This window comes from Elgaria multicarinata, chromosome 7 (assembly GCF_023053635.1).
Source record: "Elgaria multicarinata webbii isolate HBS135686 ecotype San Diego chromosome 7, rElgMul1.1.pri, whole genome shotgun sequence".
NCBI lineage: Eukaryota > Metazoa > Chordata > Lepidosauria > Squamata > Anguidae > Elgaria > Elgaria multicarinata.
Window position 1 is genome coordinate 110,864,083 of NC_086177.1, and position 21,300 is coordinate 110,885,382.

The following is a 21,300-nucleotide window of genomic DNA, read 5'->3' on the forward strand; positions in this document are numbered from 1 at the left end:
GAAACGTAAGTGCTTTTTTTAAAAAAAAAGAAGAAAAAGTGTAAATGAATTCAACGTCACCTTACTTCAAAATCTATGCAATGTCACAGAAAGCTTCTGTAGAAGACGTTGCGATAAAGTATTACACGTGACTAGCTTGAGCGCAAATTGAGATTAACAAACCACAACTCTACTTGCACCGGAATAATAAACTCGTCAATTGGGAGTTAATATGGATGAAATTGCCAGTATACTGGCTCATTGGATCAAATTTACACATATACAAGCATATCTGTATTTTGCCAGAATACCCCAATACACAACCGGTGGACCTGTTTCGGCCTACCAGTCGTTTTCAACAACATTAAGTTATGGGTAGACATGGAAACACATCCAATTAGATCATATCATCAAACTTAAAGGCTCATGGGGCAGATGGTAATTCGTTAGGTATTAATTCAGAGGCGTGCACATGGTAGAGTTACACACCCTTTGGGAGAATGCCAAGGACTTTGAACAAGTTTCCAGCCCGGAAAGTTTGAAATGCCTTAGTAGGCCCAATGTTGGCCACTAGCTATGAAAGCTAAATCAAACCTCCACATTCAGAGGTAATATGGCTCTGATGACTAGTTGCTAGACAACAGCAGGCACCTATGATGGCCTTCATGCCCTGCCTTGTGACCCTCTAAGAGGCATCAAGTTGGCAACTGTGGAAGACAGGATATGGGGCTAGATCAGTGGTTCACAAAGTGGGTGGTACTGCCCCCTTGGGGGCAGTGGGATTGCATAGCGGGGCATTAAGGGGAAAGGGGGCAGCAGGGGGGCGCTCGAGGTGGTCTTTTCCAAGCCGCGCCTCTCCAGAAGGTCTTAAAACCCAGGGACATTTTTATGGGAGAAGGTAGTTTGGTCCTAAGCCATATAGGGGAAGAATCCGCACATGTACTAATACCGTTTAAGAAGAGTCCTTTTAAAGGTGAATTGAAATGTTTCAAAAGCACCTAAACGCTAATGAAGAGACATACCCTGCTTGGTGTGCCCCGCCACGCTGGCTGCAAAACAGAGGCATTTGCTCTCTTTTCCCTCCCTCCCTTGGCAAGTCTGCAGTGGGTGCTTCGGATTTTGAATAAATATTCAATTAATTGTTACTGTTTTGAATTTTATTGTTATTCTCTTCCTTAGTGGGTTGTTGAAAACTGCTATTCTGAATAATGATTTTTATAGTGTAGGGTAGGGGGCACTGGGCATGAGTTTGTGGAACCAAGGGGGCAGTGGCCTGAAAAAGTTTGGGAACCACTGGGCAAGATAGACCATTGGATATGGGGCTAGATAGACGATTGGCCTGATCCAGAAGGGTTCTTAATACATGTCATGATTCTAAACCCTCCCACCGAAATGTGAGACAACAAAGAGGTTTGCTGTGCAATCCACAAAGTCTTTATCCAGGTAAAAACCCACCTCTGCACACCTGAAGGGACGGTGAAGGCTAGCAGCTATCCTCTAAGCTTAATTAGAAAGGCAAAGCAAGGCAGCTGCATATCAAATAAATGGACAGTTTCCCGCTGTGCTCGACAGGCTTTTAGCGGACTCCTCGTTCACGGAGGGTCTTTATGATGCAACTTCTGATGTGCAGCTAGTCTAGCGGACATTTTCCTAACTCCCCTCAACTCTGCCCACTTGACTCTGTAGCTGCCTCTGAGATGTGTCAATTCCAGTGCTCCCTCCCCTTGGACGAAGACTGAATTCTCAAGGGAGAGGATCTCTGAACCTCAGCTTCCTGTTTGATAAGCTCTTGGGAAGATTCTTCCATGACTCCTAGAGAGTCTTGAGGAATTTCTTCCCCAGCTCCCTAACTTGACTGAGTTTCTTCTTTGCAGCACAGAATGAGAGAGCTAATGACGTTGAAAAGGGAGGGAGAGAGAGAGGGAGAGAGAGAGAGAAAACCAGCCTAGCTGTAAGCAAATGTGCCATAAGGAACCAACTGTAACTCACCTCCCACCACGGAAACATGAAAGAGGTACACAAACACAAAAGTTCTATCACTCATCACCCAGCTCTCAGGTCACAAAAAACAAAGAGTTCTGGTACCCTTACCTTTTAAAGAAACAAGTTTGAATTGTTTTCCACGGCTGCTTCTGCAAGGTCAGCTCTCTTGATAGGTCAAGATTCTCTCACAATCCACGGCAGAAGATGGACTCACTGATGAGTAACTGATGAGTAAACAGAATATAGATCATTGTAAATAAAGAGAAAGTTGGGAGCAGGTTAGCAAAAATAAAGGTAAGCTGTGATGTTCCTTGTTAGAATTCCTCTTTGGCCATGAAGTTCCTGGGTGCGAAACCACACTCTCTCCACTTCAGCCCACGCATATCCCCACCTCTACACTGGGCATAATGACAGTGGGCCTTCCTAGACGAGGCCTTAGCGCGCCTTCTGTCCCGGCTTCCCTGCTGTGCGTCCAGATGACGCACAGGGGAATCCGGAGACAGGCCGCGCTGAGGCCTTCTCCAACGCGCCATAAGCGAATTCGCTTATGGCGCGCCTTTTCCCCAGCTCCGGCCTGAGGCCGGAGCTGGGGAAGGTCTAGGGACTTCCGTGGCTTTTTGCGGCTAATCGCTTACTCACGAGTAGCCACAAAAAGCCGCGGACTGGCCACAGCGCTGAGCGCTGTGCCCATCGGCCGGGGAGATCCCGGGAGGGAAAAGGAGGGGAGACGACACAGGACACACGCACGGAGGGAAAAGGAGGGGAGATGACACAGGACACACACACACACGCACGGAGGGAAAAGAAGGGGAGATGACACAGGACACACGCACGGAGGGAAAAGGAGGGGAGATGACACAGGACACACGCACGGAGGGAAAAGGAGGGGAGATGACACAGGACACACGCACGGAGGGAAAAGGAGGGGAGATGACACAGGACACACGCACGGAGGGAAAAGGAGGGGAGATGACACAGGACACACACACACACGCACGGAGGGAAAAGGAGGGGAGATGACACAGGACACACGCACGGAGGGAAAAGGAGGGGAGATGACACAGGACACACGCACGGAGGGAAAAGGAGGGGAGATGACACACGGGACATGGAGGGAGAGAAAGATCAGGAAGGGATCAGGAGCGGATGGGGGGGGGTTAACTAATAAAAAACCCTTACCTTCTCCGCAGTCTTCGGGCGCACGTGGCCCCTTTAAACTTTTTAAAAAATGGCCGGCGCTGCAGGGCTTCCGTCGTCCCTGCGCGTTGTGCGTCTAGGAGGCTGGGCGGCGCGCGTTAAAGTTTGCACGCCGTCGCCCCGCCTCCCTGCCGGCTTATCCCGGCAGGTCTAGCAAGGCCCAGTGGCATACCTTACAGAGAAGTTGTAGGGATTGTGGAACACTTAGGAAATATCCAACTGGGCCATTGCGTAAGCAGCCCTCCCACCGCTTTCATTGGGCAAGTAGAACCAACCACTACTGCAAGTAAGATTTAACACTTCCTTTAAGAAGCCCCAAAATGAGTGAATACACTCATTTCAGGATTGGGACAGGTTGGCGGATCTCCCAAATCCAAATTATTGCACATTGGGGGTGTGCTTTGGCTCAGTCCCAAGCTCTGATTCTGAGTCGAAGCAGGCCAATTCAGTCCGCCTCGACCCAAATCTGGCTCGGGACCAGATTGGGCCACTTCAACCTGAAGCAGCCGAAGCGATTCGGGCTGATTCAGCCCAATGGCCCGCTGCCATAGTTTACAACATCTCGAGCTGCTGTAGATCTATAGCAAGGCAGAGTGGCTCGCCTAGAGTACAGGTGGCTCGCTGGCACGTCCAGAGGCTTCAGGTAAGTCACGGGGCAGAGGGAAGCAGCTCACCAGGTTCGGTGAGAATTCAAGGGGAGCCCTAATTTGAAATAGAATCCGAAGTCAGTGGGGTGGTACCGAGGCGCCCCGAATTGAATCAATGGCAATTTGGATGATCAGGGGTCTGGAAACAAAGCCCTATGAAGAGAGACTGAAAGAACTGGGCATGTTTAGCCTGGAGAAGAGAAGATGGAGGGGAGACATGAGAGCACTCTTCAAAGACTTAAAAGGTTGTCACACAGAGGAGGGCCAGGATCTCTTCTCGATCCTCCCAGAGTGCAGGACACGGAATAACGGGCTCAAGTTAAAGGAAGCCAGATTCCAGCTGGATATCAGGAAAAACTTCCTGACTGTTAGAGCAGTACGACAATGGAATCAGTTGCCTGGTGAGGTTGTGGCCTCTCCCACACTAGAGGCCTTCAAGAGGCAGCTGGACAACCATCTGTCAGGGATGCTTTAGGGTGGATTCCTGCATTGAGCAGGGGGTTGGACTCCATGGCCTTGTAGGCCCCTTCCAACTCTGCTATTCTATGATTCTATGGAAGCTCTAAGTCAGCTTCCGAGGTAAATCAGGGGGTTGTGCACAGTCCTAATAAATACTACTAATAAAAGCCTAATCTCCGGTGGAAACAATGCACATAAACCTATTGTCCTCCTACCGATTCTGTGACTGGTAATCCCATTGCTGACAGGAAAAGCAGGCTCCAACTGGGCCCATGAAGCACCCACTCCTGCCTTCCTTGGCCTTGCACCAACTATGTTAACTTGGCCCCTGAGGGCCAGGCACAAAGGAGACGGAATTAATGGTTGGATCAAGGCAAGCAGGCCTCTGCTCATCTTAACCCTGTTTGCGAGTACTTAGGCAGGGATGCACCTCCCTTGAAAGTGCCCCTACTGAAATGCTCAGGACATCCACAAGTAGAGTTACTAAAAATTAGTAACCATCTTTCCCACTGAGCCTTCAAAGCAATCCTTCAGTCGCCATACATTATTGCAGCTTTCCTTCAAATTTTAGTTTGTAAGCTTCTTGGGGCAGGGAACTATCCTCCTCTCCTCTATAAAATACCCAGCACATTAATGATGCAACAGCAGTTTTAGTTGATGCGTTATACATGAGGCTGCCTTTGAAAACGGTCCGGAAGCTTCAGCTGGTACAAAGCAGGGCAGCCCGTTTACTAACAGGGACTGGCCGGCGAGATCACATTACGCCAGTCCTTTTACAACTTCATTGGCTGCCAGTCCAGGTCCGGGCCCGATTCAAAGTGCTGGTATTGACATTTAAAGCCCTAAACGGTTTGGGGCCAGGTTATTTGAAGGAACGCCTCCTCCCATATGTACCTGCCCGGACCTTAAGATCATCTATAGGGGCCCTTCTCCGTGAGCCCCTGCCAAAGGAAGTGAGGCAGGTGGCTACTAGGAGGAGGGCCTTCTCTGCTGTGGCAACCCGACTGTGGAACGAGCTCCCCAGAGAGGTCCGCCTGGCGCCTACACTGTACTCCTTTCGTCACCAGCTGAAGACCTTTTTATTTTCTCAGTATTTTAACACTTAATTTTAACTTAAATTTAAATTTTACTGTTCTAACTCTGTATTTTAATCTTATATCAATTTTGCAGCGTGGTTTTCATCCTGGTTGTGCTTTTTATACTGTATTTTGTATTTGTGCTTTTAACCTGTTGGTTGTTTTATTATGTTTTTAATTTTTGTGAACCGCCCAGTGAGCTTCGGCTATTGGGCGGTATAAAAATGTAATAAATAAATAAATAAATAAATAAAATTATATGTTTAAAGAATATACATGTTGTCCAGCTTTGATACGACAGCCTTTTTTTTTTTTTTTTTTTTTGAACTGCTGAAACTACTTCTAATTCAATAATAAATGGCTACGGCTTCCTGGTGGGAAAATGCATCTTTAACATTCTCCCTTCCATTCCTTATCATAGCAACTCACCAAAACCAAAATAAATTAATAAACTAAATAAACAGTGTGTCTTAATTTGCAGCCCTCCAAATTAATCCAGGAAAGCTTTAGTGAATTTAATCTGTCAATTAAAACAATTAAGGCATGCAAGTCTAATGATCAATGGTTTCACGAGGCCCAAATACATTGCACAAGTCTCAAGTCTTGAAAACACACCACAAACAGTCAATGAAGAGATTTTTAAAAACACAGCAGTTTTTTCAGATTTCACCGGCTTAAAATCTGCAACAATATACACAAAATTAAACTAGAAACATCTTGCATAATTTCTAAAAGATGCCCAGGTTTTCGAAAATCTCCTAGTGATAGTTGTGGTGAGAGAACGAAGGGAATAGACCCAGGCTAATAGACCATCTTATAGGGATGGGAAAATCAGCAAGGCTTAAGATGATCAACATTTTCCAAATTCCACCCTAAATCTTGGTCCTGCCTCCTTCCCAATTTTTTTTTTATTGTTGCTTGGATGAGAAAATTCATTTTGTGTGCAATTTCTAAACTGCACACCCAAATGCATGCTCCCCTCCCCCCCCCCCCCGCCATTGACTAAAGCATGAAAATTATCATTTTTCTCTCTTCAAAATGCATATGCAGCTCGTGCAAAATGCAGCGGCCAGATTGATTTCGGGAACCAGAAGGTTCGACCATATAACACCTGCTCTGGTCCGCTTGCACTGGCTGCCTGTATGTTTCCCAGCCCAATTCAAGGTGCTGGTTTTGACCAATAAAGCCGTACATGGCTTGGGACCACAATACCTGACGGAACGCCTCTCTCGACGTGAATATACCCGGTCACTACGTTCAACATCTAAGGTCCTCCTCCGGATGCCTACTCCGAGAGAGGCTCAGAGTGTGGCAACGAGGGACAGGGCCTTTTCGGTGGTGGCCCCCAGACTATGGAACAATCTCCCTGATGAGGCTCGCCTGGCGCCAACGCTGCTATCTTTCCGGCACCGGGTTAAGACTTACCTCTTTGCCCAGGCATACGGCAGCACATCTTAATCACCCACATGTTTAGTTTTTTAATGGTTTTTAATGCTTTATGTATGTATGTTCTGTGTTTTAAAATTTTAAATTTTGTATACTTGTTTTTATCTTAATTTTAGAATTTCTGTAAACCGCCCAGAGAGCTCTGGCTATGGGGGCAGTATATAAGTATAATAAATAAATAAATAAATAAAATATTTTAAGAGTTTCTTTTTTTCCAATTAATCTATTTTACAAATGAGTTTTCAAGTTCAGGGATTCATGGAGCGTGTTCAGAGGAGGGCAACCAGGATAATCAAGGGTCTGGAAACAAAGCCCTGTGAAGAGAGACTGAAAGAACTGGGCATGTTTAGCCTGGAGAAGAGAAGATTGAGGGGAGACATGAGAGCACTCTTCAAATACTTAAAAGGTTGTCACACAGAGGAGGGCCAGGATCTCTTCTCGATCCTCGGGCTCAAGTTACAGAAAGCCAGATTCCGTCTGGACATCAGGAAAAACTTCCTGACTGTTAGAGCAGTACGACAATGGAACCAGTTACCAAGTGAAGTTGTGGGCTCTCCCACACTAGAGGCCTTCAAGAGGCACCTGTCAGGGATACTTTAGGGTGGATTCCTGCATTGAGCAGAGGGTTGAACTCGATGGCCTTATAGGCCCCTTCCAATTCTACTATTCTATGATTCTATGATTCTATGTATGAGGGTGTGAGAGTGGCAAGTTCTGATATTTAATGAACTGAAATGAAATTCCCATAAATCCCTACTCTTGATACATGCAGTGGAACGAGGCAATATAGTTCCTGAGATGAAGAACTAGGGACGGACCACTCAATTGACCCCTGCCAGGTGCAGGGTCCACAGGCACCCAGCGACTGGCTGCCCAATCCCTCAATGAGCCACCATTTTGCATAAAAATAGCATCTTGTTATTTTACATTTTACATAAACACCCATTTAATCAAATAGCAGCTGTAAAGTGGCCATAAATGTAAAGTTACAAGTGTAAATGGACCATTTTCACCTAGAATTTTGCAGCTGCCATCTACACAAATAGGCCTTTACGTAAGAGAACGACCCACCATTTTTATGCAAAATGGCGGCCTGGCAATACACAGAGTGGACTCTGGTAGGCTGAAGGGGGGAGGGGTAGACCACCAGACTCCACACACCCTTTCTGACTCCTGCCATGTCCCTATGATGAAGTGACTGTACCTCTTTTAGACTACAGATAAGGGAATCACAACTTTGAGTAACTACTTACGGAAAAACAAATGTCTACAAGTAGGAAAGCTGAACTAGATTTGGCCGCTCTATTTTTATGGGTTTTATTTTTAACACAGGAAAGCATCCAAGAAAAATCACAAACTCACACCCTGCTGAAGTGGGATTGTGGTGGACGGTTCAATGAAAATGTCCACCCAGTGTGCAGCCGCTGTAAAGAAGGCAAACTCCATGTTAGTCATTATAAGAAAAGGAATTGAGAATAAAACTGCCAGTATCGTACTTCCCTTATACAAATCTATGGTGCAACCGCACTTAGAATACTGTGTACAGTTCTGGTCACCACACCTAAAAAAGGGTATTATAGAGCTGGAAGAAGTGCAGAAAAGGGCAACTAAAATGATTAAGGGGCTGGAGCATCTACGGTACGAGGGAAGGTTACATCAACTGGGATTGTTTAGCTTGGGAAAAAGGAGGCTAAGAGGAGACATGGTAGAGGTGTACAGAATTATGCATGGTATGGAGAATGTGGACAGGGAGACATTTTTCTCCCTCTCTGAAAATACTAGAACTTGGGGTCCTTCCATGAAGCTGAATGGTGGGAGATCCAGGACAAATAAAAGGAAGGACTTCTTCACACAGCGCATAGTTAAATTATGAAACTCACTACCACAAGATGTAGCGATAGCCACCTATTTGGATGGCTTTAAAAGGGGGTTGGATAAATTCCTGGAGGCAAAAGCTATCGATGGCTACTAGTCCTGATGGTTGTGTGCTATCTCCAGTATTCGAGGCAGTAAGCCTGTGTGTACCAGTTGCTGGGGAACATGGGCAAGAGGGTGCTGTTGCACCGTGTCCTGCTTGTTCAGCCGTGGCCGATGGCTGGTTGGCCCCTGTGTGAACAGAGTGCTGGGCTGGCTCCATAGGGTCACTCTGATGATGGATGGCTATTTGCCAAGCAACATCTACAGCTCCATTTCCTGTCGAATGCTGATGTCTCCCAACACAGAGATTGTACATGGGCGCCACTAATGCAGTCAAGAGGCAGCCATGCCCGCCTATGTCAAGCGTTAAATGCAAAGATCAACCAACCTCTCCCGGTAATCGGAAAACATGTTGTGATCCTCTTAGTGGCTTAATTGCCACTTGTCCGGTGGTACTGTGGCCTCTGGCTGTCATTTACAAGTTTAATACGCATCCAGGCTGCAGTGACCCCTCTTAAACTCACACGTCAGCATGCAAATGGAGATTAATATAATTAGCGAGGATGGAAAGCCAGGGTCAATGGTGTGTGTTTTAAAAAAAGAGGAAGAAGGGGGAAAAACTGACAGGCCAGACTCTACTTTAACATTCTTAGCCATCAAAGACACTCCTCCACCTAAAAAAAAAACATCCTTTCTCCTGAAACTAGGACATTTCTGTGTTTAAAGCCATTCGACCTGTGGAACAAGAATCCTTGCAAACGGCTGAAGGGAGCTGAATGGCAGGATACAGTCATTTCACGCTTTTGGTCAAAAGATTGGAACACTGATTGGGCCTAGCTGCTTCGCATGTTCTATTCCCACTATCCTTCGTTCATTCGGTTTATATCTTGGCCTTTCTACCAAAACAATGGCGCTCAAGGCCATGCGACTAAGACTTAGCATGAGTATTTTGCTCGATACAATGGGCACCTCCACATACCAGTGCCTGGCTTTGAATTCCTCTCCTCAAGGTTGTGAGGTTAGACCTTTTCCCAAGTCGAACACACAAAAAAGAGAGAAGTCAGGAAGCTGTAGAAAAGTGTATTATTATACAAAAGCCCGACACGTTTCGGCCTCTCGCTTTTTTAAGGCCTTCTTCGGGGGGGGGGGGCGGGGTTGTTACCATCACAAGGCGATTTGTTGTTACTGAACATCTGCAGATGTTCTAACAAGCCCTGAAGAAGTCCTTAAAAAAAAATCAGTCGGCTGAAACGTGCCGGGCTTTTGTACAATAAACTTTTCTCCCATTTTGTGTTCATCTCAGATGCTCAAGCCCTTCTCCCAAGTTGACCACAGTGTCACTGTAGGAGCAATAAGGTTTCCGATCTGCCACAGAGCCTAATTGGGCAACCCTTACCTTTCCCTATGCTAAACATCCCGCACCTTCAACCAGGATATCATTGTTGGCAGAGGTTGAGGACGCCCCAAGATCTCTGGAGTGTTTGCCTTAATCCGTGCCTACCTGGTCTCAACATGATAGCCCATTGGTTCTTCCTAAACTTAATCTTTTGTAAACCACCCAGAGAGCTTCACCTATGGGGTGGTATAGAAATGTAATAAATCATAATAAATCATGTGAGGTACTGGTTCCTTTCCAAATCATGTGAGGTACTGGTTCCTCTCTATTCGGCCCTTCCAGATCCATACTGGGGGGGCCTGATAGTTTCTGTTCAGATCCTTATTCCAGCACCTCTTTACCTAGACTTCTCTATTGAGATCCTGGCCTGAAATAGATCCTGCCTCCAGAGGAACCCTTCTCAGGGTCTGTGTTTCACCAGCTCTAGCCTCTATCCTATGCACCATCCAGTTCTGGTTCTAAAGTTGCCAAGACTCACTTCAGCTTACTGCCGGCAGCACAGCACCAACAGGGAGTCAACGTGGCTGGGTTTGTTTGTTTGTTTTCAAAAAAAGCATGTAAAGGGCTCTAAATTATGTTTCCAGGGTTAGAATCAGTTTTTACTTTTAGAAAGTGCACAGATTTGTTTACCAGGACAAGCAGCGTTCTCCCCTTGGTCAATACTGTCGTGTTTCTCAAGACCTCCCGCAGGGGGTTGGACTCGATGGCCTTATAGGCCCCTTCCAACTCTACTATTCTATGATTCTATGATTCCTGGGAGACAATAACGAGGCCTGCTAAGTAATCTACAAAGCTTTATTCAAGCAAAAAACATCTCTTCCCACCTGAAGGGAGTCTAATCTCTAGGAACTTTATTCTAGGCAAAACTATGCAAACTAAGCGAGACAACTGTCTTTTCAGGAAGAATGGAAAGCCCCTTCCCAAAACGCGTTAACTTCAGAGAGATTGGTTGTGAGGCAGCTTCTGATGAGATGCCAGCCGGGTCGACTTTCTCTCACCTTCTTTTAGCTCCGCCTCTTTTAATCTGCGGCATACTCTAGGATCAGCTAACTTCTCTGTGTCCTCCCCTTTGGAAGAATACTGGCTTCTCACTGACTGTGTGTTATTATTATTATTATTATTTATTTATATAGCACCATCAATGTACATGGTGCTGTACAGAGTAAAACAGTAAATAGCAAGACCCTGCCACATAGGCTTACAATCTAATAAAATCATAGTAAAACAATAAGGAGGGGAAGAGAATGCAAACAGGTACAGGGTAGGGTAAGCAGGCGCAGGGTAGGGAAAAACTAACAGTAGAAAGTAACAGTAGAAGTCTGCACAACATCAACTTTTAAAAGCTTTAGGAAAAAGAAAAGTTTTTAGTTGAGCTTTAAAAGCTGTGGTTGAACTTGTAGTTCTCAAATGTTCTGGAAGAGTGTTCCAGGCGTAAGGGGCAGCAGACGAAAATGGACGAAGCCGAGCAAGGGAAGTAGAGGCCCTTGGGTTGTTTACTCTTGAGGGGATAAGCTCTGGAGAAGGTTCATTCCCAGCTGGTGAAGAGCTTGTGAGAGCTGCCTCCTCCACTGGTATAATCTGGCATGTTTCTGGCACCATCTGCTCTACTTCAGAGTCTGATTCTGATTGATGACCCGAAACACCTTCCCCCAACCCAAGGGGAGCAGCGCTAGACATGAAACCTACGACCGTAAGGAACGTGATAAACCCCTGCCCTTCTCCTGAGTTTGGAACCCAGGCGTGGGGCAGAAGATCATCCCTGACGTCATGCTGTGCGTCAAAGCTACTCCCATCATCTCTGTGCAGTGTGAACACCGCAAAACAAGAGTTCACGACTCCCCTAAAGCAAGGAAGCTGCTGTATACTGAGTCAGACCTTTGGCCATCTAACCCAGTATTATTAACACTGATTGGCAGCACCTCTCCAGGTTTTTAGGCAAAAGCTTTTCCAACTTTACCTGTAGATTAAACTTCGGACCTTCTGCATGCAAAGAGCTTTTGCTCTTGGGCAATGTAGAAATGAAATCAAATAAATAAATAAATGTGCACTGGGATCATGACACCCAGAGACAGTGAATTCACCTACCAAGGCCCATCTAAAGTTGAAGACCTTCGGCACAGAGAGCAGCAAGAGTGATCCCCCACCAAAACAGGAGAAACACCCCCAGCACAACCGCGTGGAATCTTATAAGCCACTAAACCCAACACCGACAGATTGTTGCAGAAATTACATGAATCATCGTGTTGTTATAGCAACGTTGTCCCTGCATCAGATCTAAAAACCCGGCACAGCTCATATAATAAAAAAGCATTAGGTAAAAAAAGATATATAATGAGATAAAAATGGATTGGCACAACCTTGCAATAACACCCACGCTTCCCTTTCCAATAACACCACTTTGAAAGAATCTGACTTTTTTGGTATTTAAATAAGGCAAAAGAAACTTGGAAAGAAACTAGGGGGGGGGGATGGAAATTTCACAAGAGGGCCACTGCCGTTATCAAATCCAAATCCCATTGTGAGTTACTTAAATATGAATATTACTTGTGTAACGGAATGAAGAAAATAAAATGAAATGTCATAAATGATGATGTGTTCTGATTCACAATGCTGAGGTTTCATAAGCCTAGAACATGACTGGTGAACCACCCTAATGGCCAATTTGCAGGCTGGGGAAGCCATCAAGTGAGCACCAACAAGCTGCAACAGCTAACCAAGGCTCCCTGATTGGCATACCAGTATGATTTATTCCCATGTCATAAATAAGTAGAATTTGAGGCACTTCTGAAGTGTTCCTAACTTTTCCTGAATGTTATTTTCTTACTCCTTCCTCCAGTGTAAGGAGAGCACCATCAATCCTAGTCCAAGTTACCTTCTGGAAGTTGCTTGTTTCTCTGGCAAAGAGAAGCAAGAAGTTACTTCCAACTGCTCCCTTCCTTTGTTCTTTCCATCACATGCTACTTCTTCCTACTCTATTCCTTACTTGGGGAAGAGCAGCCTAAGGCAGTGGTTCCCAAAGTGGGCGGTACTGTGAACCACCCAGAGAGCTCCGGCTATTGAGCGGTATAGAAATGTAATAAATAAATAATAAAATACTGCCCCTTTGGGGGCGGTGGGATTGCATAGGGGGATGTTAAGAGGCAAGGGGGAAGCAGGGGGGCGCTAAGAGGCAAAGGGGAGGCAGGGGGGGCTCCAGGTGGACTTTTCTAAGAAGTGCCTCTCCAGAAGGTCTTAAAACCCAGGGACATTTTTATGGGAGAAGGTAGTTTGGTCCCAAGCTATATAGGGGAAGAATCCACACATGTATTAATACCATTTAAAAAGAGTCCTTTTAACAGTGAATTGAATTGAAATGTTTCAAAAGCACCTAAACGCTAATGAAGAGACATACCCTGGTTGGTGTGCCCCGCCACGCTGGCTGCAAAACAGAGGCATTTGCTCTCTTTTCCCTCCCTCCCTTGGCAAGTCTGCAGTGGGTGCTTCGGATTTCAAAAGCACCAAAACGCTAATGAAGAGACATACCCTGCTTGGTGTGCCCCGCCATGCTGGCTGCAAAACAGAGGAGTTCGTTCTCTTTTCCCCCCACTCAGCAAGCCTGTGGCAGGTGCTTCGGATTTTGAATAAATATTCATTTGTTACTGTTTTGAATTTTATTGTTATTATCTTCCTTAGTGAGTCGTTGAAAATGGCTATTCTGAATAATGATTTTTATAGTGTAGGGTAGGGGGCACTGGGCATGAGTTTTTGGAACCAAGGGGGCGGTGACCTGAAAAAGTTTGGGAACCACTGGCCTAGGGGATAAGAAAGGCATACAGCCTGGAGCAACTTCCACTTTCCCTGCAAAAGTGACACATTTGTGTATAATGAGTAAACAGGAAAGAGCAGAAATGACTCTCTCCTTGCTTGAAATAGGGACTAGTTAGAGTTGGAAGGGACTCTGACCCAACAGGCAGTTGGGACACCTGAGGTGAACAACAGCTACCATGGGCACTTGAAGGCTTCTGTTGACACAAAGCATCACACAGTGGTTATCATGTGCACCTGGTTTTAGAAATAATAAATGTTGCAGAAGAACACGGGGGTGGGGTGAGGGCAAATGTAGAGGAGTCCCAGCTACCTCCTCCTTCAATACCTTGTTCTGGGGGGAACTTCCTCAGAGTGAGGCATTATGAATTAGGATGGCCATGGAGTCTACCTCAGCTTCTGCAGTATACACAGTCTCCAGGGACACCTCAACCACAATCCCTTGCACTGAGGAAGAACCTCTTCAAGAGAAAGGCATCAGACTTTGGTGTGCTCTCCAGAGAGCCCATGCATCCTCAGAGATGTGAAGGCCCAGAAAAAAACCTGAAAAATCCATTTTCCCCATTTTTTTCCAAAGCCTCTTTTGGGGGGTTTTCTGAAAAATTGAAAAAAATGAACAAAAAATGGATTAAGGGATGTTTTATTTTAGCATGATGAATAAATTGTTTAAGACAAGGTGTTCAGATATTTACTTCTCCAAATGATTTCTAAAAACTGTACAGTATCAGATTATTACAATGTCTGTTCACCAAGGACAAGCAGGACCTAGGTTGCAAACTGAGACTACAACTCTCAAATGCAAGAGGAAGATGCAGTTCTGCCTCTAGGGGGCAGCACTGCCATGGAAGCAGAGACTGAAACTAATACTCATAGCTATAGGTCAGAAAATGAGTCTGATTAAATTTTATGCATATTCACTGAATCTTGGTCCCCCCTTTTTTTCTAAGTTGTTTTTATGGCAATGGGGGCTTTATGTCTTGACACTGGAGGACAACAGGAAACATAAATAATTTTCTTTGTTACTAATGTTGGTGTTTCTTCTGTTGTTGTTGTTTTAAACTGATTTTCTGCCTGCTCATAAACTGGCAGAAACAAAGACGTTCTTTACAATTCAGGTATTCCTAACAGTTCAGGAGCTTGTAGCTCCATTTGTTACCAAAAAAAAGTTAAAACTTTTCAACTGGTACAAAACAGGGCAGCACGTTTACTAACAGGGACTGGCCGATGAGACCACATTATGCCAGTCCTTTTCCAGCTTCATTGGCTGCCAGTCCAGGTCCAGGCCCGATTCAAAGTGCTGGTATTAACATTTAAAGCCCTAAACGGCTTGGGGCCAGGCTGTCTGAAGGAACGCCTCCTCCCATATGTACCTGCCCGGACCGTAAGGTCATCCTCAGGGGTCCTTCTCCGCGAGCCCCTGCCAAAGGAAGTCAGGCAGGTGGCTACCAGGAGGAGGGCCTTCTCTGCTGTGGCACCCGGCTGTGGAATGAGCTCCCTAAGGAGGTTCGCTTGGCACCTATTATATGCTTTTTGATGCCAGGTGAAGACCTTTTTATTCTCCCTGCATTTTAACAGTCGATAAATAAATTTTAACTTGGTGTTTCAAAATCGTAATTTTGCATTGCTGCTGTTTTTATCTGGTTGAACTTTTATATTGCATTTTATATTATGGTTTTATACTGTTGTTTTATACTTTGAATGGTTTTAATTTCTGTGAACCGCCCAGAGAGCTCCGGCTATTGGGCGGTATAGAAATGTAATAAATACATAAACAAATAAAAAGTAAATTACATTTGTAATAATTGTTTGAATGCACTGTACTTTTAATGTACCAAATGTAGTAATTTTATGCCAAACCAACTTGGACGTAATTACATTTATGTTGCTAAAGTGACTTTCAATTTGTAAAAAGTGCTAATATTGCATTATTTCAATTTTTCCGAAGATTTCCATATTTTTCCTGAAATTTTACATCTCTAATTGCGAGGCATCCTCAGAGTGAGGCATCGGGCAAATGGCTGCTCCTGAAAGTCACGCCAGCCGCTCTCCATCTGCGGCAGGAGACGAGCCAGAACATAGGAAACTGCTTTATACAGAGTCAAACCATTAGTCGATCCAGCCCAGTACTGCTGACACTGACTACCAAGGGCTCTCCAGGGTTTCAGGCAGGAGTTCTTGTCTGCCCTACCTGGAGACGTTTGGGTCTGAACTGGAAAGCAAAGCCTGTGCTCCTTCACTGAGCTGCATCTCCTCTGGAGTGCCAGCAAGGTGATGCCTCACTCTTGAGTCCTCTTGAGAGGGAAGCCATGGTCTGGCTGGTAGCAGCCTGCTCAACAGGCACACAAAATGTTGTAAACCATCCAAAGAGCTTTGGGTAGTATAGAAATGAAAATAATAATAATAAGAAGAAGAAGAAGTCATAACTATCCCATTAGTCATAGAATCATAGAATATCAGAGTTGGAAGGGGCCTACAAGGCCATCGAGTCCAACCCCCTGCTCAGTGCAGGAATCCACCCTAAAGCATCCCTGACAGATGGTTGTCCAGCTGCCTCTTGAAGGCCTCTAGGGTGGGAGAGCCCACAACCTCCCTAGGTAACTGGTTCCATTGTCGTACTGCTCTAACAGCCAGGAAGTTTTTCCTGATGTCCAGCTGGAATCTGGCTTCCTTTAACTTGAGCCCGTTATTCCGTGTCCTGCACTCTGGGAGGATCAAGAAGAGATCCTGGCCCTCCTCTGTGTGACAACCTTTTAAGTATTTGAAGAGTGCTCTCATGTCCCCCCTCAATCTTCTCTTCTCCAGGCTAAACCTGCCCAGTTCTTTCAGTCTCTCTTCATAGGGCTTTGTTTCCAGACCCCTGATCATCCTGGTTGCCCTCCTCTGAACACGCTCCAGCTTGTCTGTGTCCTTCTTGAATTGTGGAGCGCAGAACTGGATGCAATACTCCAGATGTGGCCTAACCAGAGCTGAATAGAAAGGAACCAGTACCTCATGCGATTTGGAAGCTATACTTCTATTAATGCAGCCCAAAATAGCATTGGCCTTTCTTGCAGCCATATCGCACTGTTGGCTCATATTCAGCTTGCGATCTACAACAATTCCAAGATTCTTCTTGTTTGTAGTATTGTTGAGCCAAGTATCCCCCATATTGTAACTGCACATCCAAAAACTATACAGAAAACCTTCAGAAACTGGGCCTACCAAAATACATCCACACCAACATCCAGAAAGCAGTCAAACTCCAAACATGCTCAATTGTCAGGAAATTCCTGGATCTGTAAAAGATAGCATGACTTGGCAAAGCCTGTCATGTCTGTGTAGAAAACCACCATGAGTGAGAAAGTAATAATAATAATAATAATAATAATAATAATAATAATAATAATAATATAATAGCAGCAGCAGGGGAGTGGCTTTCCCAAGGTGACTGCAACCCTTCCCAATGCACCACCTGAGGTGAGGGATTCATTGGAGGGAATGACCTGGCAAGAGAAATAAGGTTATTCCAATAAACTCAATCTAAAGAGCGCAATATTTAAATGCAAGGATACATTGCTAACTATCCTAATTTTATCAAGCAAATTTACTTGCAAAAGGCTGATCACAGAAAGAACATTCATTCCACTTTGCTTCAAGTTGTATCCTGCAACTGTATACCCTACACCTAACTACCAATTCCAGGAACGAACAAACAAATAAACAAACCAAAAAGCCCCCAAATTTCCTTTCCCTGCCAGGGGTGTATAGGGCCAGTCCCTGGTTGGTGCAGGAAAGGGTTATTCTGAGCAGCCATGGCGGCCACCTCCTTGTTCTCAAGTCCTTCTCCAGTTCCAAGTAAAATTTGTGGGGAAGGCTGAAGGTAGCCATTGTGTATCTCCTACAATGTCTTTTGAAAAACCTACCTAGGTATTTCTCTGTGATCTTCGGCTCATCTAGTTTAGTGGTTTTTAGCTTTCTGGACCAATCAGAAACTCTTCACACACCTAACCCCTGTCCAGGAATTCCCTTAACTTGGGTAGAGGCACAGCTCCCCTCAGTTAAGACCTTTCTCAAGGTCTTTCTCAAGGTCTTGATAAGCCAGGGTCCACAATTGCACAAGGAGTTCTACTCAAGTTCAAGTGTACGCGAGTAGAACGCTCTTTCAGAACTCGACAATTCAACACGGAAAGGTCCAAACTGGGAAAGGAGGGGCTCAAGTGTCTGGAAATATAGTGGGTGGGATCAGCACTCATGACCCATAGTTAACCTTTACCTATGTAAAGCAAGTGTGCAAAGAGTCTCTCACTCATCCATAGGAGCAGAATACGGCAGAGAAATACCTACGTAGGGTTTTCAAAACCCATTGTAGAACAGCCTCCTTAATCCAATTGAACAGGGGGCTCCGGACTGAAGGGAATCATATTGGAGGAGAAAATAGAGACAGTCCTGAAGAACTGGCCTAGACCTCATTTTATTTCTTCTTTTTTCATTAATCTTATAGTTATTCCTTTCAACTAATGTGTAGGCTGCTCTAATGACTCACCATTCCACACACTGCCATCAAGGAAAACAGGAGCTTCAGTCAGATCTGTTTCTCCACCTCCTTGACTGCTTCTAATTATTCCCACCTCCGATTAAGATGGCAAACCTAAGCTGTACCATGGGAGATTGCAGATTGGGGGGGGGGGCACGCAGCATGATTGAAATTACTTCACGCCACCAACTACAATTTTTGTGAACCGTCCAGAGAGCTTTGGCTATTGGGTGGTATAAAAATGCAATAAATAAATTAAAATACTCTCCAATAGGACATGGTGCAACAGCACCCTCCTACCCATGTTCCCTGGCAACTGGTGCACACAGGCTTACTAGTTTGTCGGGGGTATAGAAAGCTAGTTTGTCGGGGGCCCTCCTCACCCAGAGGAGGGCCAGGATCTCTTCTCGATCCTCCCAGAGTGCAGGGCACAGAACAATGGGCTCAAGTTAAAGGAAGCCAGATTCCAGCTGGACATCAGGAAAAACTTCCTGACCGTTAGAGCAGTACGACAACGGAAACAGTTACCTAGGGAGGTTGGGGGCTCTCCCACACTAGAGGCCTTCAAGAGGCAGCTGGACAACCATCTGTCAGGGATGCTTTAGGGTGGATTCCTGCATTGAGCAGGGGGGGTTGGACTCGATGGCCTTGTAGGCCCCTTCCAACTCTGCTATTCTATAATTCTACGATTCTATGAAATTAGGTTAACGCTCAATAGCCTGCTTTCTATATGTATGAAGTTGTTTGTACCGAGAACATAAGAAGTGCCATGATGGATCAGACAGAGAGTCCATCTAGTCCAGCACTCTGTCCACACAGTGGCCAACCAGCCGTCGACAAGCTTTAGCTAACATGAGGCAGATTACAACCATTTATAAGTACACACAAGTTACAATTTATAATTTATAAGTATGCACAAGGTAATGAAGGAAGTAGCAAGCATATTGATAGCGCAGTAAAACCTCGGTTCCTCTCAATCTAACAGTCAATATCAAAGGTACATATTTACCTAAATGAAGGCATGGTGGGCAAAGCCAGACAGAGCACATAAGAAGAGCCATGGTGGATCAGACCAATGGTCCATCTAGTCCAGCACTCTGTTCACACAAGGGCCAACCAGCCATCGGCCAAGGACCAGCAAAGCAGGACATGGTGCAACAGCACCCTCCTACCCCTGTTCCCTGGCAACTGGTGCACACAGGCTTACTGTCTCAGATACTGGAGGTAGCACATAACCTTCAGGGCTAGTAACCATGGATAGCCTTCTCCTCCAGGAATTTATCCACCACTCCACCTTTTAAAGCCATCCAAATTGGTGGCCATCACTACATCTTGTGGTAGTGAATTCCACAGTTTAACTATGCGCTGTGTGAAGAACTACTTCCTTTCATTTGTCCTGGTTCTCCCACCAATCAGCTCGTGGGATGACCCCATTGGGTTCTAGTATTATGGGAGAGGGACAAAAATGTCTCCCTATCCACATTCTCCACACCATGCGTAATGTTGTACACCTCTCTCATGTCTCCCCTTATCTAGGTTAGCACTCGATAGCCCGCTTTCTATATGAAGACTATATGGAGTTGTTTGTACAGAGGATCATTTCATCGCGTGAGCAGCCACCCGGAGTGTCAAGCCATACAGTCCAGTACCAGCTCCGAGCAACACAGCTTTTGTTCTCCAGGACTTCCCGGAACGCCGCATGACCCTGATTTCTAATTAGACACCTTCCTTTATTGCCAAGAGAAATAATTTTCTCAGGTCAAGACTTGCCCCCTTGCTGTACTTGAAGCTTGCAATCACAAGCCCATAAATATAACTGAACTAGCACTGGAAGGGTTTATGGGGGAGAAACTAAAGGCAAGTGGGAAGAGGGAACAGGTATGAAATGAAGGGCAGTGGAATGTTTCCCCCCACTGAGGAATGTGGCCTTCTACACTTCTTATGCTGAAATGCCCATTATGATCTACATGATTTTAGCTCGCCTAGCATCGTCTGTCGAGTCCAGCCCAGGACTTGGAGGCAGTCAACTCTTGCATCCAGATCTGCTGTCAGTTTTCTGTCCTGAGGTCCTTGCAGCTGCAAAGTGGGACTGGATTCTTAAATCAAGGAGGCAGAAGGTATTGTTCAGAGTGCAGGACACGGAATAACGGGCTCAAGTTAAAGGAAGCCAGATTCCAGCTGGACATCAGGAAAAACTTCCTGACTGTTAGAGCAGTACAACAATGGAATCAGTTACCTAGGGAGGTTGTGGGCTCTCCAACACTAGAGGCCTTCAAGGGGCAGCTGGACAACCATCTGTCAGGAATGCTTTAGGGTGGATTCCTGCATTGAGCAGGGGGTTGGACTCAATGGCCTTGTAGGCCCCTTCCAACTCTGCTATTCTATGATTCAGATGAGATTAGAGGAAGGGTGATGGCTGTAGGTTCACATCCTGGTATCTCCAGGGGAAAACACCCATCTGAAACCCTGGAGAAGCACAGTCAGTCAGCGTAGACAGCTGGATAGAGCAACAGTCTAACCTTGTCCAAGGCCGCTTCCTGTGTTGAGACTACAAGGGCACACCTGTCTCCAAGCATCCCTTTATTCATCCAGGACATTCATAGCCTTCTTCTCTTCCCTCATGCAACTCACTGCAGCACAGATGGGGTTCCCAGATGGTCCTCCATCCAGGCACTGACCAGACGCCCAGACTGGTTTAGCTTCAGCAAAATGGCTCCATCATGTGCCATCTGACCAAACTGGGAGTGAGTATTGACAATCTGAAGCAGCCAAGTTGGTTTAAGTCCCAGGTCAGCCCCTGGAGTTTCATCCTGGTCAGAGCCTCAGATCCCTTAATAGTACCCTCCCAAAGTGTCCAAATGTAGGAAGCTGCCTTGTACTGAC

At 45.6% G+C, this 21,300-nt stretch overlaps 1 protein-coding gene across 2 annotated transcripts in view; it reads right to left on the reverse strand.

Annotated features, from left to right (window-relative positions):
• TSNARE1 (t-SNARE domain containing 1) overlaps positions 1–21,300 on the reverse strand; it is a 504,015-nt gene that overhangs the window by 431,552 nt on the left and 51,163 nt on the right. The window contains exons 1-2 of one of the 2 annotated variants that reach the window (XM_063131212.1): positions 8,150–8,171; positions 2,071–2,186 (exon numbers count right to left, since the gene is read on the reverse strand). The gene's annotated coding sequence lies outside the window, so the exon portion shown is untranslated. Of the gene's footprint in view, positions 1–2,070; positions 2,187–8,149; positions 8,172–21,300 lie in introns of those variants that run through there. The other variant, XM_063131213.1, reaches the window with a different exon arrangement.